Below are 23949 nucleotides of genomic sequence, written 5' to 3'. Positions count from 1 at the left end.
ACTTTTAATTATTAATTAAATTTCTTTAATATAAAGATTACTTATAATGGTTACCTATTTCTTCATGCGTCCGTTTTTTATTTTTTGTGCCTGTCCAAAAACCGTATTCTTTCATTTGAGCTACAGGATATGTTGATAAAAAGTTGTTCATAAGATTCCCGTATTATCTTTTTAATGTCTATACAATCTGAATTAGTTTCTTTTTCCTCCAAGCATGGTAATTTTTGTTTGTTTGTTTTCTTTTTTAAAAAAATTTCCCTTTTTATTGGTGCATTATAATTATACATAACAGTGGAAGTTGTTGTAATATATTCATACATGCACACAATAAAACAGCATAATTAGATCATTTTTATTCCCCAGTACCTCCCCCTTCCCTCTCCTCCCTCCCTCTGATCTCCTTCTTTTATTCTACTGGTCTCTCTTCTATTTTTTTTATTCGTCTTAGTTATATATGACAGCAGAATGCATTTTGACACATTGTACACAAGTGGAGCACGACTTCTCATTCCTGTGGCTGTACATTGTGCAGTCATTCCAGTAGTGAAATCATACCTGTATATAGGGTGGTAATGCCTGTCTCATTCTACCATCCTTCCCATCCCTAGAGCCCCACACATCTCCTCCCCTAAAGTGCAAGAGGTAAAATTGAGAATCAATAAATGGGATGGTTTCAAACTAAAAACCTTCTCAGCAAAGGAAACAATCAGAGAGAACTTACAGAATGGAAGAAAATCTTTACTTCAGACACCCCAGATAGAGCACTAATCTCCAAGATATATACAGATCTCAAAAAACTTAACAAAAAAAATTCCAATCAACAATTGGGTGAAGGAACTGAACAGACACTTCACAGAAGAAGAAATACAATAAGTCAACAAACATGAAAGAAATGTTCAACATTTCTAGCAATTAGAGATATGCAAATTAAAACTACTCTTAAGATTTCATCTCACTCCAGGCAGAATGGCAATTATCAAGAATACAAGCAACAATAAATGTTGGCAGGATGTGGGGGAACACTCTTACATTGCTGGTGGGAAAGGGATGGTAATTTTTTTCCTCTTTTTTTTGTTTCCTTTCTGGCTAAAATTTTGTAATTTTAGCAATCTTTTTCAAGGAAACAGTTTTTTATTTCATTGTTTTTCTCTATTATTTTTAGTGTAATTTGTTTTATTTCCCTTAGTCTCTTAAGGCAATGACTTAAACCAAAAGTTGACAAATTACAGCCAGTTGCCTATTGTTATACAACTGCTGAACTAACTTGATTTTTATATTTTTAAAGGAGTAAAACTACCAAAAAAAAAAAAAAAGAATACTCAAAATGAGCTATATGGGATCCAAAAAGACTAAATGTTTTTTATCTGGTCATTTATTTTTAAAAGCCTACCAATTCCAGCTTAGATCAAAAATTTGAGATTTTTTGGCCTTTTTAAACATAAGCATATAAACCACAAAAAATTTCCACTGATCACTGCTTTAACAGTATTCTAAAAGTTTGTTGTTGTTTTTTTTCTTCATTCAGGTAAAAACATGTTCCAATTTTTCTTGCAACTTATTCTTTGTCCATGAAAAAATAATTAAGTATTGCTTAATTTTCAAATGTTCAAGCATTATCTCCACCATCTTTTTTCACTATTGCTTTAGTCAGTTATTTTGTTTCCATGACCAAAAGACCTGACAAGAAAAATTTTAGAGAAGGAAAAGACTATTTGGCACTCATGGTTTCAGAGATCTCAGTCCATAGATGGCTGACTCCATTCCTGGGGGCCCTAGGTAAGACAGGACACCCTGGCAGAACAGTGTGGTGGAGGAAAGGGGCTCAGGACATCAACCAGGAAGGGTGAGGGGGAAAAAAGAGAGAGAGGAGAGGAGAGGGGAGGGAAGAGGAGGGGAGAGAGAACTCTGCTTACCAAATGCAAAATATATACTTGAAAAAAGACATGACCCTAAGGACCCACCTCCTCCAGCCACATTCTACCTGCTTACATTTACCACCCAGTTAATCCCTATCAGGGGATTTATATGTTGATTAAATTAAAACTCTCATAACACAAACATTTCACTTCTTAACTTTCTGCATTGTTTCACACATGAGCTTTTGGGAAACCATAAATATCTAAACCGTTACAACTATCGATTTCTAGTAAAACTTTGTTATAGTGAAAAATATATTTTGTACTATTTCAATTTTTCTAAGTTGATTTAGAGGTGGTTAAGATCCAGAATAAAATTATCTTGATCAATATTCTATTTACACTTGAAAATAATTTGTATTTTGCTGTCTTATTTTATCTATGTAAATTATGGAGGAGATAAATATCATGCTTTTTTCTGAATAGATATCAAGCTTTTCAAGAGCTTTTCTTTAAAAATATTTTGTTGAAAACTGTTTTCCCCCATTTAATTGAAAAACTGCTTTGGTCAAAATGCAATTAGCTAAGGAGCTATGGGGTAAATTCTAAAGCCTTTAATCTGTTTCATTTGTCTATTGTTGTGTCTTTACATCAGTCTCACATGCATTTCATTACTGTAGGAAACATTGATATCAGTTCATATATATCCTTCAACTTTGTACTACTTTATAATACTTTGTAACTATTTTAAATCCTTTACATTTTCATATTAATTTAGAAAAGCTTGTTTCTTTCTTCAGAAAAATCTGCTTGGAATTTGTTTAGGATTGCATTGAATCTGTAGAACAATTTTGAAAAGGATAAAGATTTCAACAATATTAAATCTTTCAGTCTATGAATACGGATATGAATATGGCATATTTAGATTTGGGAAAATTTTTCTAAAAATATTTTACGTTTTTTAATGTGGATGTCTTCTATAAATATTTTTTGAGAAGTAAATATTTATATAGAATGAGAAAGTAAGTCAAAAAAATTGCAAATTTAACATAGCTTACAAATATCACCAAATTGGTGTATTAGTAAATCAATTAATAAACCACATTATTTCTTTCTTGCATAAATATTTTGAAGTTTTTTTCTAGGCATGTGATAGGTAGTGATGCTTCTTTAAATTCCATTTGATAAATTTTGTTTTTAATTGATGCCATTTACAATTAATATCATCATGATATTAATTAATTTAATCCTAACCTCCCTTTACACATATATTTTCATATTCCCTTTCTCCATTTTTTAGAATGACTGTAGTTTTTTGTTTGTTTGTTTTTAGTATTATCTTCTATCTTTTTTTATTGTCTCTTGAGCTATGTCTTTTAGTGTTTTTATCTTGACACTCTAAACATTAAACTATGAATATCTAAATTATCCTTGGCCATATTGTTATATTAGTCTGTTTACAAAAAAGTGATATTAGAAGTTCACACCATTTGACTTCCATTTGCCTTTCTACACTTTGTACTTGTGTCATATATATTACTTTCATATATTCTATGAAAAGAATAATACCTTGTTATTATTTTTACTTGAAATAGTCAAAAGATTTTTTATTGTCCATATACTTAATTCTTCTCATCTGCATATTCCATTTTCCCATGAATTTAATTTTTGTCATTTCCCTTCTGCCTGATATAAATGTATCTGAATTTTTTATATTGCCTTCATATTATTATGAATGATTATATGGCTGTGGAATTAAAGATAGATGGGATTCTTTTCCTTCCATCATTTTAAACATACTGATAATTCTCTTTTATTACTTCAGATGAGAGATGAACTGTTAATATCGTTCCTTCAATTTAAGCACACCTTTTTTCCATTGGCTTTCCATTGGCTTTGAAGCCTTTTTTCTGTTCCTTTGCAATTCTTAAATTATTTTGCACCTGTATGTGTTTTCTTTGTGATTATCCAACTTAGACTTTATTGAACCAGTGAGTTGATGTGATTTTCAATTTAAAAAACTTTTTCATTTTCTCCTTAAATATTTTTCTCACCATAGTTCTCCATATTGGATTTCAATTTCATGCACTTTAGACCATTTACATTGTCTCTTGAAGCTTGCATGCTTTGTTCCTCCATATATATGTATACAGAATAGGATCAAGTATTTTCTTTAGCAAGTCTTGGGATTTGACACAGGCAAGGCTTCAAAGAGTTCATTAATCTTAGTTGGCCAATTTTTCATTTTTTGAGCCAGGAGAGAACTCATTTTACTGTACAGATTTCAGGTTGGGTGTTAAGGATGCTACTCAGTGGTAGAGTGTTTTTTGCCTAGTGTGCAGGAGGCCCTGGGTTCAGTCCTTAATGCTGTCACAAAAACAATGTGTGCGTGTATGTAACTTGGGAATTCTCACTGTTCTTCAGTTCCATTCCCAGATTTCTGCACTTGGGAACAATTTTTTTCTCTCACCCCTCTGTGCCTAGCCTTTGAGAAGAGCAGCTGTGTGCTAGGAAACCCCAAATGTCTAGGAGGGTTTTTCTCCATGCAGTGTAGCACTGCCCTGATGTTTGGCCCATTATCTCCTTGGGGAAAGAGTTTAAGAATGAATGCAGTCACCCTCTGTGAATCTGAGGGTTTTGCAGGCTATTGTGATAATCTAATACAGCCATTTCAATCTTGTTAAAATTCAACTATTTTCTCTTTATCTCCTTCTATAGTAGATTCTCCTGCTAGTCTAAAATGGTAGAAATGGCTCTTTGCCTTTCACAATTTAGATCATACTTACCACTGTAGTAGGTTAAAAAGAAAACCCCAGACTTCATAGTTTGTTTTGCTTTCTCTGGTTAATATGGGACAATGGTCCCTACTTTTTATATCTTAATTGTAAATATAATCTTGTAATTTTTTAATTAAGTGCCTTTGTGGTATATAAAAGATTGTAGAGTTTATTCAAAGCTCCATATGATTTTATGTTCTTCCAAAAGGATTTACCTTTTCTTTTGGTAGGCAAACATACTTTGAATTTCATGGAGATCAACTTAACTCAGCGATTAGAATACATTAAGGCTCAACTTCAATCCTTGTGAGAGTGGTCCTATTTCTGGTACACTTTTAATCTTAGAATGTTGCCCTGGAGACCCCAATTAAATGTTGGCAATGGTCCTCTCCTCTGAACTCCAATTCTTATCGGCACCACTCTGTGAGGCTGTCACTGAACTACTCAGACACTTTGCCTGTTAGCCATCACTTTCAAATTGGAAAAGTGGTGTCAAATGTTTCTTTTCTCCGCCTGAGAACTTGACTCTCAAAGTCCCTGTGAACTTATTAGCTGTCCGGTAAATTTAACCTGACCTCTTTTTAATTTTTGAACTCAGGGGCACTTGAGCACCGAACCACGTCCTCAGCCCTATTTTTGTATTTTATTTACAGACCGGGTCTCTCTAAGTTGCTTACAGACTTGCGAAGTTGCTGAGGCTGGCTTTTCAGTTATTTTTTTTTAACCCTTTGTCCATCAGTAGAATTGCTCCAAACCAAACCAGATAATCAGTCTATCCTGGGTCCTCCTTTCATGCCTTTCTTTGGTGTTAATCGTACTACCATATGATTTTGAGGTTTGTTAAGTAATCTTTAACCTGTGAACTAATGCCTTTCATTCATTCTGGAAAATGTACTGCTATTGTCTCTTTGTTGATTTATCTTCTATTTTTCTGGAGGGCTAATAAGACATATGCCAGGGTTTCTTATTTTACTCTCTGATGTTCTCTTCTTGAATTCTCCATCATCTGTCTCACTGAACTATTTTCTAAATAACTTCTTATTTAACCTCCAGTTCAGTAATCCATTCATCTGTGTCTAATTAACCATTCTACCCAGATACCAAGCATTCATGTGGTTATTATATTTCTCAGTCCAGAAGTTTATTTATTGATTATTTTTTTAAAATATAGTTTGCTATTCTCAGCAACTTGAGAGTCTTCTTGTTTCTATCTTTCAATACAGCAAGCATCATTAATTCATTGTCTGTCTGATAACCTAAACATCTTAAGTCTTTGGGGTCTGTTTTGTCCATTGTTTCTCCTGACTCTTCAGAAGGAACATCTACTTTTCTTTGGGTGCTGAATGCAGTGTTGGTAGAGAAAGGAAAATATAAAAATAATATGAAGGCTAGAAGGATACCACTCATTTCCAGAAAACTACCTTTGTTGATGTCTGTTAGGAAGTACTTATCTTTATTCAAGATGTGTGCTTCCTTCAACTATATAGACAAATGAATCTAGGTTGCAAGTTCAAGAGAAGGCTGGATTACTTCATATTTGCTGTTAGCTTAGTGATTTGATTCTTTGGCCTCCAGCTTTAATTTGGAAATACTTATCCATTTTTCTATTTTGTTTTGGTCCCATATTTGATTTTTCTCCCCCGGTTTCCCCACAAAATTGCCACAATTTCAATTTCACTTTTGTAGCTATTTACTTACACCCTAAGTTTTCCCTTTATTTCTAGATTTGGGGCCTGGTAATTTCTCACTAATTCATTAATTCTTTGATGCAAAGAAAAAACAATCTAAGAAAGTAAAATAGTCATAGGTACATGCAAAGAATATTTGTGGGCAAGTTCAGGATAACTTCCCATTTCCTTATATGACATAAACCTGTTGCTCCATCTCACACAACAGAAGTTGTGAAATTTGATTGCAGTGATGACACTACCATTTATTTGAGCACTTTGGGTGGATGCATATGGTGGAGAACAAGGAGAGACTATCAAAAACACTAGGAGCATTTTATATCTGAGTACAATCTGGAAATGTTGTAGTCTTACACAAAAATACTGCAGCAAGATCTGGTTTGGCATGAGAATGCTGTTTTTTTTTTTTTTTTTCTTACTTAAAAACACAATCACCTACCCTGCCATAATGATGTCCCTCCATCACAAATCTCTGCCTTATAAAGCTCTGCCTGATTATGGTTCTAACAATTGTGTGTATGCATTTCTCAGAAATTGTTAAAAAGCATTAGAGATTTAGCAGTGGGAAAAGAGCCTGAAAAATACAAGGGCAAAAGTTAAACAATACTGTATGTTGTTTTTATGAAAATACAAATTGCTGAAAATAATTTGAAAAATGCAGATAGATATTAAATAGAGAATTTCTAACTTTTTAATCTTAAATTTTTCAGTTGTGCATAGAACATGAATGGTATGTGATTTCCACGTTGAATTCCATATGTAGTCTAAACTACCTGTGCATATGAAGTAGAAATAAATCTCCCTGGCTGTTGTAAGGGGAAAAAATAGAGCAGTATGCTTAGTTAAAAAAAAAAAAGTGGAGACAGATTCTTCTGATAATAGGCCTACTAATTATGACTTTTTCATTGTGCAAATATCCATAGAACATAGTAACTAATAAGAACCATGTAGTAAAGATTGGCAAATGGAGGATTAGATTGAGACAGCATTTCTCTTAGCTTGGCTACCAAGAAATTAAGCATCAGGAATATTGCTTCTCTCTGAGGCTTGGTGTGGAAAATCCTGAGACTGGAGGAACAGTCTGCCCCAGCCAAAACAGAGGTTGTTTGACTCATCAAAAAAAAAATCTAAAAAAAAAATCACCCTGAGTTTATGAATCATCCATAAGAAGCTGAATCAGGAGCCATCTTGGGACTACAGTGTAGCTTTGATAAATGGAACTGGGAACCCAGATCTGTGACTTTGCGGCTGGGTCTGCATGAACTGATCTGAGCCTAGCAAAAACTTAACTGAGCCTAACAAACCCAGGGAAAAATCAGAAATTGAGGGCATTTGCCTCGGGGAACACAACTTGGCTCTCCAAGTTGTCTTCCCCACAACAGTGTAAGTCTGGCAGCTCACAGGGGCTCACAAGGCCAGCTGCAGTGGGTCAGAAACTGGAAAAGGTGGATGTGAGGGCCCTTGGCTTGCCTGGCTCTTCCAGATTCACACACACACACACACACACACACACACACCATGCCTGATACCCACTTCCCTGACATCTGGGCCACCACCCAGCCCACACCTTTAACTGACAGGTTCAGTGCTTCACCACCCAGACCACCTGGCTGCCCAGCCTGCCCCACTGGTTCTGGAAGGACAGGCCTACCTGACCTACCTGTTCACCACCAGGCCCAGCTATTGGCTTTGCTACTGTAAGGATGCCCTTAGGCCTTAGCCTAAGCAACTGCCTTTTAAAACTCCACTTTAAAATAAACCTGGAGTCTCACCAGGCAGGCCACAGAGCCCTCCAACATGTCAATCGGGCATAGCTTGATAAAAGCAAGTCACTTTCCACAACCCTGATAAGAGCCAGAAGGGTATCAGGGAGTAAACCACAAGACCATAATGTCCTCTCTAAGATGTAAGATGTCAGTCACTAAGAAACCTGGTAACTACTGATAGTGACCCAAAGGGTGAGCAGAAGCTCCCCAAATTTAGTATAAATAATGGAACAAATGATCAGACATTCAGCCAGCCAACGCTGATGCACACAAGCTTTAGAGCCTGATGAAAACCTAGGCTGACACCCCAACTCTTCTCATCTGCCTGATCCTCTGCATCATCTTCACCACTCTCAAACTCTACAGCAGCCTCTTGTCTCTGGTGAGAAAAAGACTTCTCCTTATGACCATCTCCTCATCCATCTATCCATTCCACCCCAGGAGAAGCCTCTATCGGTTCCTGATCTGTTCACTGCAGTCTGAGTGACTGAGTCTGATGGACTTAAGATCTAAGACTTAAGATTTTAAATTTAGCACTTAGTCTTAGCATACAGAGAAAATGTCTATAATAGGTCTGTCATGATTAAGTGTGTTTACAGTGCTTAGAAGTTAACATAAAAGTGTTTGCTTTGAATGAATTATGTCTATTGCAGTGCCCAATATAAATGATTTTTATTCTTTGATTAGGAACCAATAGAGTGAAATTGTATTAAGTGATTTGAGTGAATAAAACATTGAACAGGGCAGAAGTGCAGGGACATTCTTTATCTCTCCCATAGACTGCAGATGTCACACTTTTGCCCATTGTGAGAGCCACCCAGCCCACCACGTCAGTAGCTTAGTGATCGACCCCAGGAGGCTAGAAAGGGCATTATCCAAGAGCAACAGAAGCAGCAAAAATAAGCTCCTTCATCCAATGAGTGGAGCCTTAGGGAGAATTGTAGGAAACTCTCTCCTAAGGTAGATTGGCATCTATGGGGCTCAGAGATACATTGATTGAACACTGCCAGTCAATTCCCTATGCAAGAATGCAACTGAAACCTCAGTAAACCTAAGTTCATACTACCTAGAACTCCACACAGAATCCAACTGCGGTCATACCCTGGGAGTAAGACAAGCAGCTCTTCATAACCCACTCCATATCAGTCTCCTAAGAAGGGAAGTTGAGAAGTTTTAAACCCCAACTGACAACTCAGTGAGTAAAACAATAAAAAGGAAGAACTTGAGAACCTGTACTTCCACACTCAGTTCACACCTCAAGAAGAAAGAAAAGAAAATCAGTTGGCACAGACAGTGAACACATGCTCATGGGCTATTTTGTCCACCACAATGGAAATGACTACTTAACTTCTTAACTTTTCACCAAGATTTTTCACTTTTGTTGTTGTTGTTTTTTTGTTTTATTTTAAAATGTACCGATTAATTCAAGAACATCTATACATATATGTATTTGTTTCTTTCTTCTCATTTCTAACACTGTTTTGAAGGTTGCTATGTTTCCAGGCTCTGGTTTTTTTCAGGGTTAGGGTTTTTGTTTAGCATATTTTGATTTTGTTTTATATTGTCTTTTCCACTGCTCTATTTAACTTATCTATCTCTCTTTTTTTCTATTACTAACAGCCAAATTCCATTCTCTTATTTCATTCTTCAAATTTTTACTTCTATTTTTTCTCCCCCTCCTAATTACCAACATACCTTATGTTACAACTGTATTTGCTCTATTTACCCCTTGAAATTGCAAACAATTTTCTGCTTTCCTGTCTCTTCTTCTTTCCTCTTACTTAACTCTATTCTTAATAGCTCTTAGTACTAATTTATTTATATGATATCTGCCTCCACCACCAATGCTACAGCAATGATTAATAGAGTGGAAGCCATAGGCAATACCTATTGTTGATTTTATGCCAGACACAATTTATGATTACTGTTTTTACTGATGGAAATTGCTGATCTTACCATACCTGCTCAGTGTAATACTTAACAATGTAGACATCAAAACAGGAACTAAGTACATAGTCTACTGCTATATACTGTTTGCATAGGTTGTTGGCTACCCGAAATTTGTAAGGTACTAGTAATATACAGGGACACCATAAGCTTATAAGGAAGAGTTCTACAGCTTCAAATCCATCCAGATAGATGGGTAGACACACAAATAATATGAAAAGTCAAGGGAATAAACCATCCCAAACAACACAGAATTCTGCAATAACAGACTTCACTGAGGAAATGCCAGAGAAGAAATTTAGAGAATTCATAATTTAACTTATTTATGAGATAAAAGATGACATAAGAAATAAAATCAGAGAGAAAATATAAGAAGTGAAAGATCTCTTCAATAAGGAGATAGAGACTCTGAAGAGGAATCAATTGGAAATCCTCAAAATGAAGGAATCAATAAACCAAATTAAAAATTCAATGGAAAGCATCATCAACAGACTTAACCATTTGGAAGTTAGATTTTCAGGCTTCAAAGAAAAGTATATAATCTTGAAAAGAAAGCTGTCTAAAGAGAAAAGATGCTAAGAGACAATGAACAAAACTATCAAGAAATATGGGATAACATGAACGGGCCAAACTTAATCTTCATCAGGATAGATAAAGACTTGGAAATATAAACTAAAGGAATGCACATCCTTTCAATGAAATAATATTTTAAAAGTTGCCAAAACTTATGAATTAAATGGAAAATCAAAAACAAGAGGCATACAGTATTCCAAATATACAAAATTATAACAGACACACCACAATACATATTATTATAAAAATGTATAACAGAAAAAAAATATAATTTTAAAAAGCAGAAAGATAAAAAAAAATTAGTCACATTTAGAGGTAATCTAACCTGGATTTCAGTTGATTTTTCAACATAGACCTCAAAGATAAGAAGTCTTAGAGCAATGTGTACCAAGCTCTGAAAGAAAATGGAGGCCAACTAAGAATACTATAGCCAGCAAAATTAAGCTTCAGATTTGAAGACAAAGCAAAAATATTCTACAACAAACAAGAGTTAAAATAATTCACAACTAGAAAACTGTCACTACAAAACATACTCAGTAAAATACTCTATGAAAATGAAATGAAGAATAAAGAATAAACCAGAAGAAGAAACTACACTAGAAGAATAGTCAATCAAAGGCAAATCTAATTCAATTTAAAGACTAGTAATTAATCAATATGGAAGGAAATTAAAAATTATCTTTCAATAATAACACTGAATGTAAATATTACAAACTCATCAATTAGGAGACATGGGCTTGCATACTGGATCAAAAATCAAGACCCAACAATATGTTGTCTCCAAGAGCTTCACCTCATAGACAAAGACACCCACAGACTGGAGGTGAAAGAATGGAAAGAAATATATCATTTTCATGGTCCTCCATAACCAAGCAGGGGTTTCTATTCTTGTATCAGATAAAGCAGATTTCAAACCAAAAATAATCAGAAGGGACAAAGAAGGACATTTTATACTGCTTAAGGGAATTATACATCAACAAGTCATAACAATTGTAAATATTTATGCTCCAAACAACGGAACATCTATATACCTCAATAACAAACCTCTTCAATACCAAGGATCAAATAGACACAACACAATAATACTGGATGAATTTAATACAGCTCTTTCAAAACTATATAGATCATTCATACAAAAATTAAATAAAGAAGTTATAGAACTAATAGATACAACCAATAATCTAGATTTAAGGGACACATATAAAATATTTCATCCATTAATGGCTGCATATGTTTTCTTCTCAGCAGCATGTGGAACATTTTCTAAAATAAACCATATTTTAGGCCACAAAGCATCTCTTAGTGAATTCAAAAATAGAGAGATAATACTCTTCATACTATCAGATAATAATGTAATGATATTAGAAATCAATGATAACACAAAAAGTAGAAACTAACACCTGAAGACTTCGGAATGGTGAGTGGACAGAAGAAATCAGGGATAAAATAAAAAATACTTAGAAGCAACTGAGAATAGTAATACAACATACCAAAATCTCTGAGACTTTATGAAAATTTATACTCCACTAATCTTTAAAATCTTGAAAATATTTACAAATACATAGACACATACAATCTACTCAGTTGAACCAGGAGGATACAGAAAATTTAAAGAGATTAAATTCAAGTAATGAAACTAAGGACGCCATCAAAAGCTTACCAACAAAGAAAAAGTCAGGACCCGATAGATTCTTTTTCTTTTTCTTTTCTTTTAATCCATTTTTTTCTGTCTTGCACTTTATTTTGTTTTGTTTTTGTTATGCTGGGGATTGAACCCAGGGCCTTGTATATGCAAGGCAAGCACTCTACCAACTGAACTATATACCCAGCCCCTGGATGGATTCTTGGTAGAGTCCTACCAAACCTTAAGAAGAACTAACATTAATCCTCCTCAAATTATTCTTCCTCAAATAGAAAAGGAGGTAACTCTTCCACATACACTCTATGAAGCTAACATCACCCTGATGTCAAAACCAAGTAAAGACACATCAAGAAAAGAAAGCTTTAGACCACTATCCCTGCAGAACATAGATGCAAAAATCTTGATAAAATACCAGCAAATTGCACACAAAACACATTAAAAAGATAGTGCACTAGGATCAAAATGGTTTCATCTACAGGGTGCAAGGTTATTTCAACATATAGAAATCAATAAATGTAATACCTTACATGAATAGACTTAAAGACAAGAACCACATGACTATCTCAATAGATGCAGAGAATAATTTGACAAAATACAACATCCAATCATATTTAGAACACTGGAAAAACTAGGGATAGAAGAAACATGCCTCAACATTGTAAAAGGTATATATGAAAAACCTAAGACCAAAATCATTCTAAACAGAGAAAACTGAAAGCATTCCCTCTAAAAACTTGAACAAGGCAAGGGTTCCCACTTTCACTGATTCTGTTCAACAAAGTCCTTGAAATACTAGCAAGAGCAATTAGGTAAAAGAAACAAATTAAAGGGATATAATAGGAAAAGAGGAGCTCAAACTATCTTGGCCAATGTCATGATTCTATATCTAGAATACACAAAAAAACCCACCAGTAAACTTCTAGAAATAATAAATGAATTCAGCAAAGTAGCAAGACCAATAAATCAATTGCTTTCAGATTAATCCACTTTATTTGATATGAGGATAGAAGTGCCTGCTTGTTTTCAAGATCCATGTGAATAAGTTTTTTTCCCTTCCTTTTTCCTTCAGTCTGTGGATATCTTTGACTATGAGGCGAGTCTTTTGGAGACAGTATATTTTTGGATCTTGTTTTGACTCAATCTGCCAGTCTATGTCCTTTGATTGATGAGTTCAGGTCATTTACATTCAATGTTACTATTGAGATATGATTTTTATTCCCTGTCATTTGATTTATTTCCGGCTTTTAATTTGAATCAGTGTCTCCATTGATTCACCGTTCTTTTAATGTAGTTACTCTCTTTTTTATTGTTTTCACTTTTATTTTTTGTTTCTTCTTCATTAAATATCTTACTGACTGTTTTGTAGTGCACACCTTCTAATTATGAATTATTTTAACGTTTGCTTATCATGGAAGATTTTTATTTCATCATCAAATCTGAAGCTTAATTTTGATGGCTATAAGATTCCTGATTGGCATCCATTTTCTTTCATAGCTTAGTATATGTTGTTCCAGAATCTCCTGGCTTTGAGGGTCTGGGTTGAAAAATCTGTTGAGATATGAATTGGTCTGCTCCTAAATGTGATCTGATTCCTCTCTCTTGTGGCACAGATTCACACTGCTGGAAAGGAAGACACATAGGCAAAATGAAAAAATAAGGGAAGAAAGGGCCCAAACAAACCAGATACTACAATAACTGAATCCATGGACAGCGTAGTAGATGAAATGTCAGAGAAGTAGTTCAGAATGTACATAATTAAAATGATCTGTGAATTAAAGAATGACCTAAATGAGCAAATACAGGCAAAAATTGATCACTCCAACAAAGAGATAAGAGAGCAAATAATCATTTATCACACCAACAAAGAGATAATGGAGAAAATATGAGTAGCAAAATATTACTTTTAAAAAAAGAGAGAGAGATTCTGAAAAAATATTAGAAATCCTTGTAATGAAGAAAACAATAAACGAAATAAAAAACTCAATAGAAAGCATCATCAATGCACTAGATCATTGGAAGACAGAACAACAGATAATGAAGACAGAATCTCCATTTCTTTATTGAAGTGATCTTTCACTTCCAGTATTTTCTCTAATTTTACTTCATTTACTGTCCTTTACTTTACAGATTATTTTAACTATGTACATTCTACACTTCTTCCCTGACATTTCATCCAGGGTGGTGGATTTTGTTATTAGAGTATCTTGGTTTATTCGGATTGACTTGTTCCCTTGTATTTTTATGTTTTTGTGTGTCTACCCATCTAACAGTATGGATCTGAGATAGTAGAGTTTCTACCCTATAGTACCTCACTATTTAGGGGGAGATAAATAATAACAGCAACCAGTACAAACAATAAAACAATATACAGCATTAAACCAAATAGTCCCTAATATGACAGCTACAATGTTAATTATCACAATAAACAGAAATGATATGATCAATTATTGCCTACAATAAAAACAGGAAGTTTACAGTCTTAAATAGTGGAAAGGGAGACAACAGAAGTGATATGGAATGTGATGGTTATGAGGGAGGAAGAGAGAAGAAAGAAGTATAAAATTAAAGGAATAGTGAAAGAACAATAGAGGTTGGCTATTAGTGGAAGAAAAGAAAAAATAATCAAGGGAAATAGGTAAGAGAAAAATATATATAAAGTAAAAATTTAAAAAATAAAAAATACTAATAAAAAAATACAAAAGAAAACTAAAATATTCTAATCAAAATATCCTAGTCCTCAAAAATCTGATCCATAAAAAATAATCAGCTTCCAAAATTCTAGAAATGAGGAAAATCCCAAATATGAGTATGTATAAATGTCCATGTACCACAGGTCACAATTTAAACAGAGAAAAAGAAACTCAAAACACACAAAGAAAACCAAAAACAGAGAGAGAGAGAGGGAGAGAGGGAGAGAGGGAGAGAGGGAGAGAGAGAGAGAGAGAGAGAGAGAGAGAGAGAGAGAGAGAGAGAGAACTTGATGAAATGTTAAAAAATTCTTTCTGTTGGAGTTCAAATGATTCTCAGCTTCTCCTCTCAGCAGTTTTAGGTGGTGTCAACTGGCACAATATACTACACCCTTTGGATTGCTGGAGTTAGGGAGGTAATCCTGTAGGTAGAATTCCAGGAGGCAGGATTTAGGCTTAGGTGGGCACCAGGCTCTTTGCTGAATACTAATTCATCTGGAGATTTTAAATCAGTGCACCTCTAGGGCCCAGTAATTTCTGGCTCATGCTGGAAGACTGTATCCTGGAGACCTTCCCTGCATTCCACTGTGTGGTGGAGGCTTCCATTTTTAGTCTTTTGTGTCATCTGCAGACCCCACATTTCCTGGTCTTGGATTCAGTCTCCAAACTCTCTCTCTCCCACCCTTGCCTTTCTGAGTTCATAGCCAGACATGTCTCTCCCAGATGGTTTTGCAAGCAGCTGGATTGGAGGGAGAAGGGGAGGTCTGGGTTGGTTTCCACAATCAGTTGTCCTCTGTGTAAACTTCTCTCCATGTTTTATCTTCTCCTGGTCACAGAAGCACACTCTGTGTCATGCTGTGTGTTTACTGGGCCTGTATTTAAGGCCAAACTCTGGTTTGCCAGGAGTCAGCTCCATTAGCTGCCAGCCTCCACACCACAGCTGTGAAATGGTTCATCCTTTGTTCTCTGCATGCTGCCTGGAGGGATGGTGGCTTCTTACTTCCATGAGGATATTTGCAGCACACTTTTTAGTCATGCACTGTCCTTACTCTGTAAATGCTCCATACCCAGACAAGCCTCAGGCCTCTTAAAAATGTAGGTTCCCTGAAATTCCTTATCACCCTAATTTACTTGTGGAGGGAGGGCTCTGGCCCTCCTGAATCCCCATTCTGCTTGAAATATCCAGTTTTAAATTCCAGTAAATCCCCCCTCCCCTGCCTTTTTGTTCAACCACCTTGCTGAGAAGCTGCCTGTGTGCTTTCTTGGTTTCACACCACAGAGCAACTAGGAAATCAACCTCCTCTATTCTGCTATCTTGCAAACCCATGTTTTTAAAAAAATCTTAAAAACCTATCTGAATAAAGAATTACTCTACCTCGTATGAGCTGTGCTGGCACAGTCAGGAGTCACAAATTAATTAGCATCAAACATACCCCCCAATCCAAATATCTGATGATTTCAGATTATAGATAGTTTGACTTCCTTCAAACTCATCTTTAATAACCCTTTTCAGAATTTCATTCAAATAAAAGGTATACAAGCTAAAGTTCTTTGCCTAGTATTGCCTTTGCAGTAATAATATTGGCTTGGGATGGAAAACAAAAGAATAAGACAAGTGGAAGGTGATGATAAAAAATAAAAGCTGTATGAACTCCACTCTTAAGCTTCAGATTGCTTCAAAAAGTGCTTATTTTTGGAATCACCTTCACTTCTATTTAGCTCTCCCATCTATTTGTAATGATGTCATTATAATAGCTTTCCAACTGTTATAAAGAATTCCTTTGGAAGTCATTGGAGTAGGAATTATAGTCAGATTTGATAGCATGTTCAAAGAAAGGCTGCAGGAAATATTCTTTGATTAGAAACTTGTATTGCAAGAGGCTAATAATGTTCAAGGGATACTCAGTGTTCCTCAATTTAGAAAGTAATTTATGTTTAAACATTTGAAAAATGAATGTTTTAAAACAGCTACAAGGGCAAATATATGCCTGCATAAGCACTATATGATTCTTTTTTGTTTTGTTTTGCTTTTAATTGGCAATTTTTTATTGGTTCTTCTCAGTTATACAAGACAGTAGAATCCATTTTGGTGATATTAACAAGCATGACTATATCTTATTCTAATTAGGTCCCAATTCTTGTGGGTGGACATGATGGTAGAGTTCCTTAGGTATTTGTATATGTGCATATAGGAAAATCATGTTAGATTTATTCTACTGTTTTTCCTATCATTGTTTCCTTTTATTCCCCCTTGTATAATCTATTGAACTTCTTTCCCTCCCCCCTCTATTGTGGTTTAGCTTCCACATATCAGTGAAAACATTCAACCTTTGGCTTTGGGGGATTGGCTTATTTCATGTAGCATAATAGTCTCCAGATCCATCGATTTATTGGCAAATGCCATAAAGTCATTTATCTTTATGGCTGAGTAATATTCCATTGTGTACATATACCAAAATTTCTTATCCATGCATCTAGTGATGTGCATATAGTTTGGTTGCATAACTTAGCTAATGTTCAACATCACTAGCAATTACAGAAATGCAAATTAAAACTACACTGAGATTTCATTTCACTCCAGTCATAATGGCAATTATCAAGAATATAAGTAACAATGAATGTTGGTGAGGATGTGGGGAAAAGGTACACTCATACATTGCCGGTGGGACTGCAAACTGGTGCAACCACTCTAGAAAGCAGAATGGAGATTCCTTAGAAGACCTGGAATGGAATCACCATTTGACCCATTTATCCCACTCCTCACCACATGCTTAAATGACTTAAAATCAGTGTACCATAGTGATGCAGCCACATCAATGTTCATAGCAGCTCAATTCACAGTAGCTAAGCTATGGAACCAACCTAAGTACTATTCAACAAATGAATGGATAAAAAAAATATGTTATATACACACAATAATATTAGCCAGCCATAAAGAAGAATAAAATTATGACATTTGCCAGTAAGTGGATGGAATTGGAGCCTGTCAAGCTATGTGAAATAAGCCAATCCCCCAAAAAACAAAGGCTGATATTCTCTGATGTTTGGATGCTGATTCACAATAGGTTCACTGTATTGAACAAGGAGGGTGCAGGAAGGGAGTGGGGATGGGACGGAAAGACTGAAGAATCAATTAGACATAACTTTCCTATGTTCATATATGAATTCACGACCATTGTAACTCCACATCATGTACAATCACAAGAATGGGAAGTTATACTCCATGTCTATATGATGTCAAAATACATTCTACTGTCATGTATAACCAAAAGAACAAATAAGAAATTCCTAAAAAAAGATTTTAAAATAGCATATTTATTTGCTTTTATTTAATATTTAAATTTAAATTTCACAAAGTCATTTCCCAAAATAGGTATCTAGACAATGCTATGAGGTCTTACAGCTCACTTTACAAGTAAATAAATTGCCAAAGTTTCAGAAACATAGGTATCTCTGCTCTTTCTTTTCCATCACTTCTCTACTAACCACAGACAGGAAAAGAGATTTTAAAAAACACTTTTTAGCCAAATTCATTTGTATGTTGCCAAAGAAGAGATAAATTTTATGACAACCTCCTGGTTTCAGGCCAAAATTCCTGCCAGTACTTATGTACTGCTTCCAGCTAAAGAGCTCAGGCTGGACACAGAGGTGACTTTCTGAAATAAGGGTCTAGAGAGACCTGGGCTGAGTGCCACACAGCCCACTGGGGTGTCAGTCTCACTGTTTTACAATGAGGTAGACAAAGCATTTCTTCACTGTGGGCTTCCTGAGGTACACCATGCTTAAACTGAGTCTGCTGATGTTTGCAATGCTTGTAGAGCCTTGATCTCAGAAGTTGACAGCAGCAGAATAATGCCACCCTACTTCAGAGTCATCTTATGGTATAAGATCCTCCCGCATGAAATAGAATCAGGAAAAGCATGTTTCTTTCAATGGAAAATCCAAATTTGCAACCATGTTTACATTACTGAAAGGCTCATTGCTATTGAGTTTTTCACAAACACAAGTTTCAGAGCTTTTGGAACATATCCTATAATAATCAGCAACTGTACAACAAAAGAAATTTAGACAAATGTAGGAGAAATCCTACACTTATGACTGTAAAGAATTAACAATCTATTTAGGAAATGATATTACTAGAAGTTCTTTTTAAGTAAAAAACCTTAGGCTTGGCACAGTGGTACATGCTTGTAATCATTGTGGCTCAGAGGCTGTAACAGGAGGATCACAAGTTCAAAGCCAACCTCAGCAATTTAGCAAGGCCCTAAGCAACTTAGCAAGACCCTGTCTCTAAATAAAAAATTAAAAGGGCTGGGAATGTGGCTCAGTGGTTAAATGCCTCTGGGTTCAATCACCAGTACAAAAAAAAAAGGCTTAGTAATATTTTTATAATGAAACATTCATATCTGAAAATTTAAATTTTTTCTTTACTGAAAAAGAAATTTTTTTTTGTAATCCCAGTGGCTGAAATGGCTGAAGCAAAAGGATTGTGGAAGAAGTAGTGTTCTGGTATACCAGGAAGCCCCAGAATACAGAAAAAAGAAAGAGTGAGCCACATATTGCTTTTGGAATTTTCCAATATTGTGGTTGAAATAGGGGATACTCTGGTGGAGTCTCCTCTTGTGTCACCAAGTATTCACCACTGTGATTCCGTCCATAACAGCACATATTATTGGTGATCCATGGCTCCACAGAGATGTTCTGTCATGGTTGGAATTCTTCCCTACATCAATTTTCTGTGTTCTTTGGGTGCTACGAATGTTTGTGCCTAACAAAGTTGTCAATGTCATTTGGGTTCAAGATGTGGTTGTTCTGTCTGGCATGGGAGGTATCAAGGGAAGAAACCTCACTCCTTCTCAAGAGTTAGCAACAATTACTCACAAGTAATTCAACATTTTGGTGCAGGCTCTTTTCTTCATCCAGGAAATGTTTGTCTCACTCCCATTCATCTAAGTGGTCAGCTGGCTAATCTTCTGCATTGTTCTCTTCTGTACTCTGTATGCTGCTTCTAATATCTACGTTTCAATACAGGAATTAGAATGCACTAGAGGTTATAAAACAGAAAAGAATTAACTGACCTTATTACTTTGCATTAGGTTCACTCAGGGCTTTGCTCATAGCAATGGAGTCCTCAAACATTAGCAGTGGCTATGTCTTCCCTATCTTCTTTCCTTGGTTCATTCCAAGCACCAATGAAGCAAAGATTTCTGGCAAGGCAAACCTTTCCTGGTTATGCCTCTTTTTTTTTTTTTTGGTGGGTCTTCTTAAGCAGTGAACTTCTATGAGATGCTTTCCAGGTTTTCTGTCTGGAGCAGCTCAGCCTCTATAGAGAAGTTGCCTTCACAGCATTCATCTCCTGTCATCTGAAGGGGATATGAGGATTGCAAGAAGGTTATGGTGGCCCTTTTCCTTCTCCACCAGGGAAGCCAAGGGTCCTCTTCACAATCCCTTTCCTCTAAAGAAATGGAAGTTTTGTTTCTGATGCTCATGCGGCAGAATATTCCTGACACCCATGTGTGGATTTTTATGACAACTGTGAGTCTGCAAGTACCACAGGTTTTTCTGCAGCTGTTTCCTAGCATTTGCCAGCCCCTGTTTTATGGTTTGGATCTAGGAGTGGCCTCCAAAGATCTCATGTGTTGGAAAATGCAGCAATGTTTGGAGGCAAAAAACAGTTCTATTATGTAAGCTGCCACTTCCTTAGTGATTAATCCATGGGATGCATTAGTAATTTGAACAGATTACTGGGTTGTAATTGTAGGCAAGTGGGGTATGGCTGGAGAGGGTGTAGCCTCAGGTTATATCTGTCCCAAGCCCCTTCCTCTCTTTCCCCAGCTGCCAAGAGCTCAACTCACAGCTTTTCTCCCCCACACCCTTCTATTATGATATTCTGCCTCTCTTAAGGCCCAGAGCAAAGGAGTTGATTGACCATGGACTGAGTCTCTGAGATGATGTGCTCAGAATAAACGTTTATTCCCCTAAATTGTTCTTGTTAGGTATTTTGGTCACAACAACCAAAAGCTGACTGGTATATCCTGTGCCTGGACTGATTTGCATGCTTTGCTTTTCTCCCTGTGCCATTTACCCTCCTACTTCCCTTCCTATCGTCCACCACTTTTGGATGAAGGATTTTGCAATTCTAGCTACTGGATTTTGTAGAGTAGACTTGTGATTTTTGGTATTTTCTGTGAGGCACACAATTTGCATGCAGAAAGTAAAGCATTACCTCCAATTTCCCTGCTCACTCTCTTAGAAGCCGTCACTATCTTATTTTTATTTTCTTTCTTTCTTTTTTTTGTAATTCATATTAGGATCTGGTTTCTTTTGGAAAAAATAAAGAAATAAGCATGAAGAGATGGGAGAGGAGGAACGACTTCACAGCCTGGTCTGCTGGGTTTATACAGTGATTTTCTTCCTCCCCCTTGAAGGAGAAAATGATGTTGTCTTGGTACATTTAAAGTAACCCAACTTTGGAGAGGTGCAAATTTGGGACAAGTGGCACTACAACACAGAGTGCCCAGAGAACCTGAACTTTTCAACCCTGGGAGTGGAAATTTACTGTAGGCCACTGCACAGTCTATCTGGCATGTCAAAGGAATAGTGGCTGCTGTGAATAGGAACTAAAAAGGTAAACTTACTAAATCCACTAACTTGTGTTTGGTTAGTGTTTTTATAAAATTTTAAGAAGCTATGTATGGGAAGGGGCAAATACCAAAGCAACTGTACAATTTTTTTTTTTTAAACAAGGGATTGAACTCAGGGGCCCTTAACCACTGAGCCACATCCCCAGCCCTTTTCTATTTTATATTTTATATTTTATATTTATATTTTGAGACAGGGTCTTTCTAAGTTGCTGAGGTTGGCTTCAAACCTGTGACTCTCCTGCCCCAGCCTCCTGAACCATTGGGGTGTGCCACTGTGCCTGATACAACTGTACATTTTAAAAGTCACAATTATATCTGAGCTGCTTGTCAAAAGAAAACTTAAAATTTAGGAAGTTCCAAGTCTTCCTATAATGTTCAACAAAAGTAACTTAAATACATTAAATTCTTATAAAACACAGTCAATGGCTCTGATACTTCAAGATCTACTTCATTGGTACTTGCTGAAAGAGAATTAAAGCTCCCCCCACCAAAAAAAATTAAGAAGCATGAATCAAAGCTAAAAGTATAAAAAGAGGAAGCGGCAGAAAATATAATTGTATGGAAGTTTTCAAAATATGTAGACTAATGAACTTAATACCAAAATGGCAAAAAAAAAAAAAAAAAAAGAGTCTTCAAGGGATAATTGAAGGTCAAGAACAAGCCGGAAAACCTTTGACTGAAGAAGCCAAAAATATACAGTACAGGAAGAAATATTGAAAACATAAATTTATCTAAAATATTTATTTAAACAAACGAAGGCTAGAAAGCTTGTGATAACTGACAGCAAGAGTAGGGAAATAATTAGCATTTGCTGAATACCTATTATGTGTCAGGCACTGGGCCAGACAGTTTTCATACTCTGTAATTTATGAATTCATTGAAAAAATTTTTAAAAAAGAAGCTCGGGCCATCATGAATAATTATTGTTTATTATGCATAAGCAGTGTGGATTCAGAAAAGGCTTGCTGGTTGGCTGTGAACAGTAGGGCTTGGAGCACGAGCCTGTCATCTGTGTTTTGAATACTTGTCAGGTGACTTGTTTAGCCAGGCTTGAACATCACTGATCTAATGCACATCCTTTAATGTGGCGAAGGTGAAAACAACACATTGCTGTTAAAGGGTACAACATAGCAGAGGACTGTAGAGGTGTGGGAAGACCCCCCAGGAGAGCTGAGGCCTGAACTAGCCTGAGAGTAGGGAGGTAGAAAGAGAAACAGAAAGGAGGGAGACATGAAAGCAGTCTGGGGGCTTGGCCCAGCCTGGCTACTCAGGGAGTGCAGATTAGTTAGTTTGGCTGAAAAACAGGGCATAAATAATATGGGTTTTAATTAGGATAAGACAAGAGAGGAAGAGAATGTCATAATTGACTGGTCTTCAGTACTGGTAAGGGTGATATTTGAATTGGCAAAGTGAAGCTAGAAAGCTAAAGGATTCTTGGCAGAAGTGTTACAAGTGCAAATTGCAATATACAAAAAGTTCCATGCATCCTAGATTTCATGAGGTGCAAGAGCAGGCACCTTAGGCAGGTAGGTGTTGAGTTCTAATATCAGTAGGCAGAAAATGGTCAATACTTAGGTTATGGATGGGGACAGGTGGAAATAACTTGAATGAAGCAGGTATCAGTGTTCCCATTAGGGGCTGGGGCTCAGGATCCTGTGGCTCTCATAGTACCCAGGAACCAGAGCACCCAAGATATAGGCAACTAAATTTAAAGGCTTAGAAAGGTCCAAGGAGAAAGGTGCACACCTAGGGGGCTACACTATGGCTGCAGATTCCAGGCCACTCTCAAGTGGGAGACAGGGCCATATGCTGTGAAGGCAAGTGACATGCTCTGAATCCCAGCATTTCCCGTACTCTTGTGTACACTTGGCCAAGTTTCTTAACCTCCATGAGACTTCATTTTCTACCTAAAAGACAGGAGTCATAACAGTGTCTACCTCATAGGGTTTTTGTTAGGATTAATTGAAGTAAAATATGTACAATAAAGAACCTGGCTGTTAGAAAAGGCTCAAAGAGCCGGGTACGGTGTTACGTGACTATAATACCAGGGATGTGAGAGCTTGAGGCAGATGGATTGCGCTTTCAAAGCCAGCCTCTGCAGCTTAATGAGGTCCTAAGCAACTTAGCAAGATTCTGTCTCTAAATAAAAAGGGCTGAGGATGTGGTTCAGTGGTTAAGTGCCCCTGAATTCAATCCCTGGTGCCAAAATAAATGAATAATAGAAAAGAAAAAGAAAAGGAAGAAAGAAAAGAAAAAGCTCAAAGAGTTACCTGTAGTTACTTTTTGTTGCCTGTCAATGTCTTTAGAATTCCTTTTTCAAGTTTTGGGCATAAGAGACCTAAAGTGAGAAGATATATGGACATGACAGT

At 36.1% G+C, this 23949-nt stretch overlaps 1 pseudogene; it reads left to right on the top strand.

Annotated features, from left to right (window-relative positions):
- Positions 1 to 7839: 7839 nt before the first annotated feature.
- On the top strand, positions 7840 to 21095 carry LOC139702077 (etoposide-induced protein 2.4-like; annotated as a pseudogene).
- The last annotated feature ends 2854 nt before the right edge of the window (positions 21096 to 23949 follow it).

The sequence above is a fragment of the Marmota flaviventris genome, chromosome 15 (assembly GCF_047511675.1).
Source record: "Marmota flaviventris isolate mMarFla1 chromosome 15, mMarFla1.hap1, whole genome shotgun sequence".
Classification (NCBI taxonomy): domain Eukaryota; kingdom Metazoa; phylum Chordata; class Mammalia; order Rodentia; family Sciuridae; genus Marmota; species Marmota flaviventris.
The sequence above is the reverse complement of the archived record's forward strand: the minus strand, read 5'-3'. Positions and strand labels throughout refer to the sequence as shown.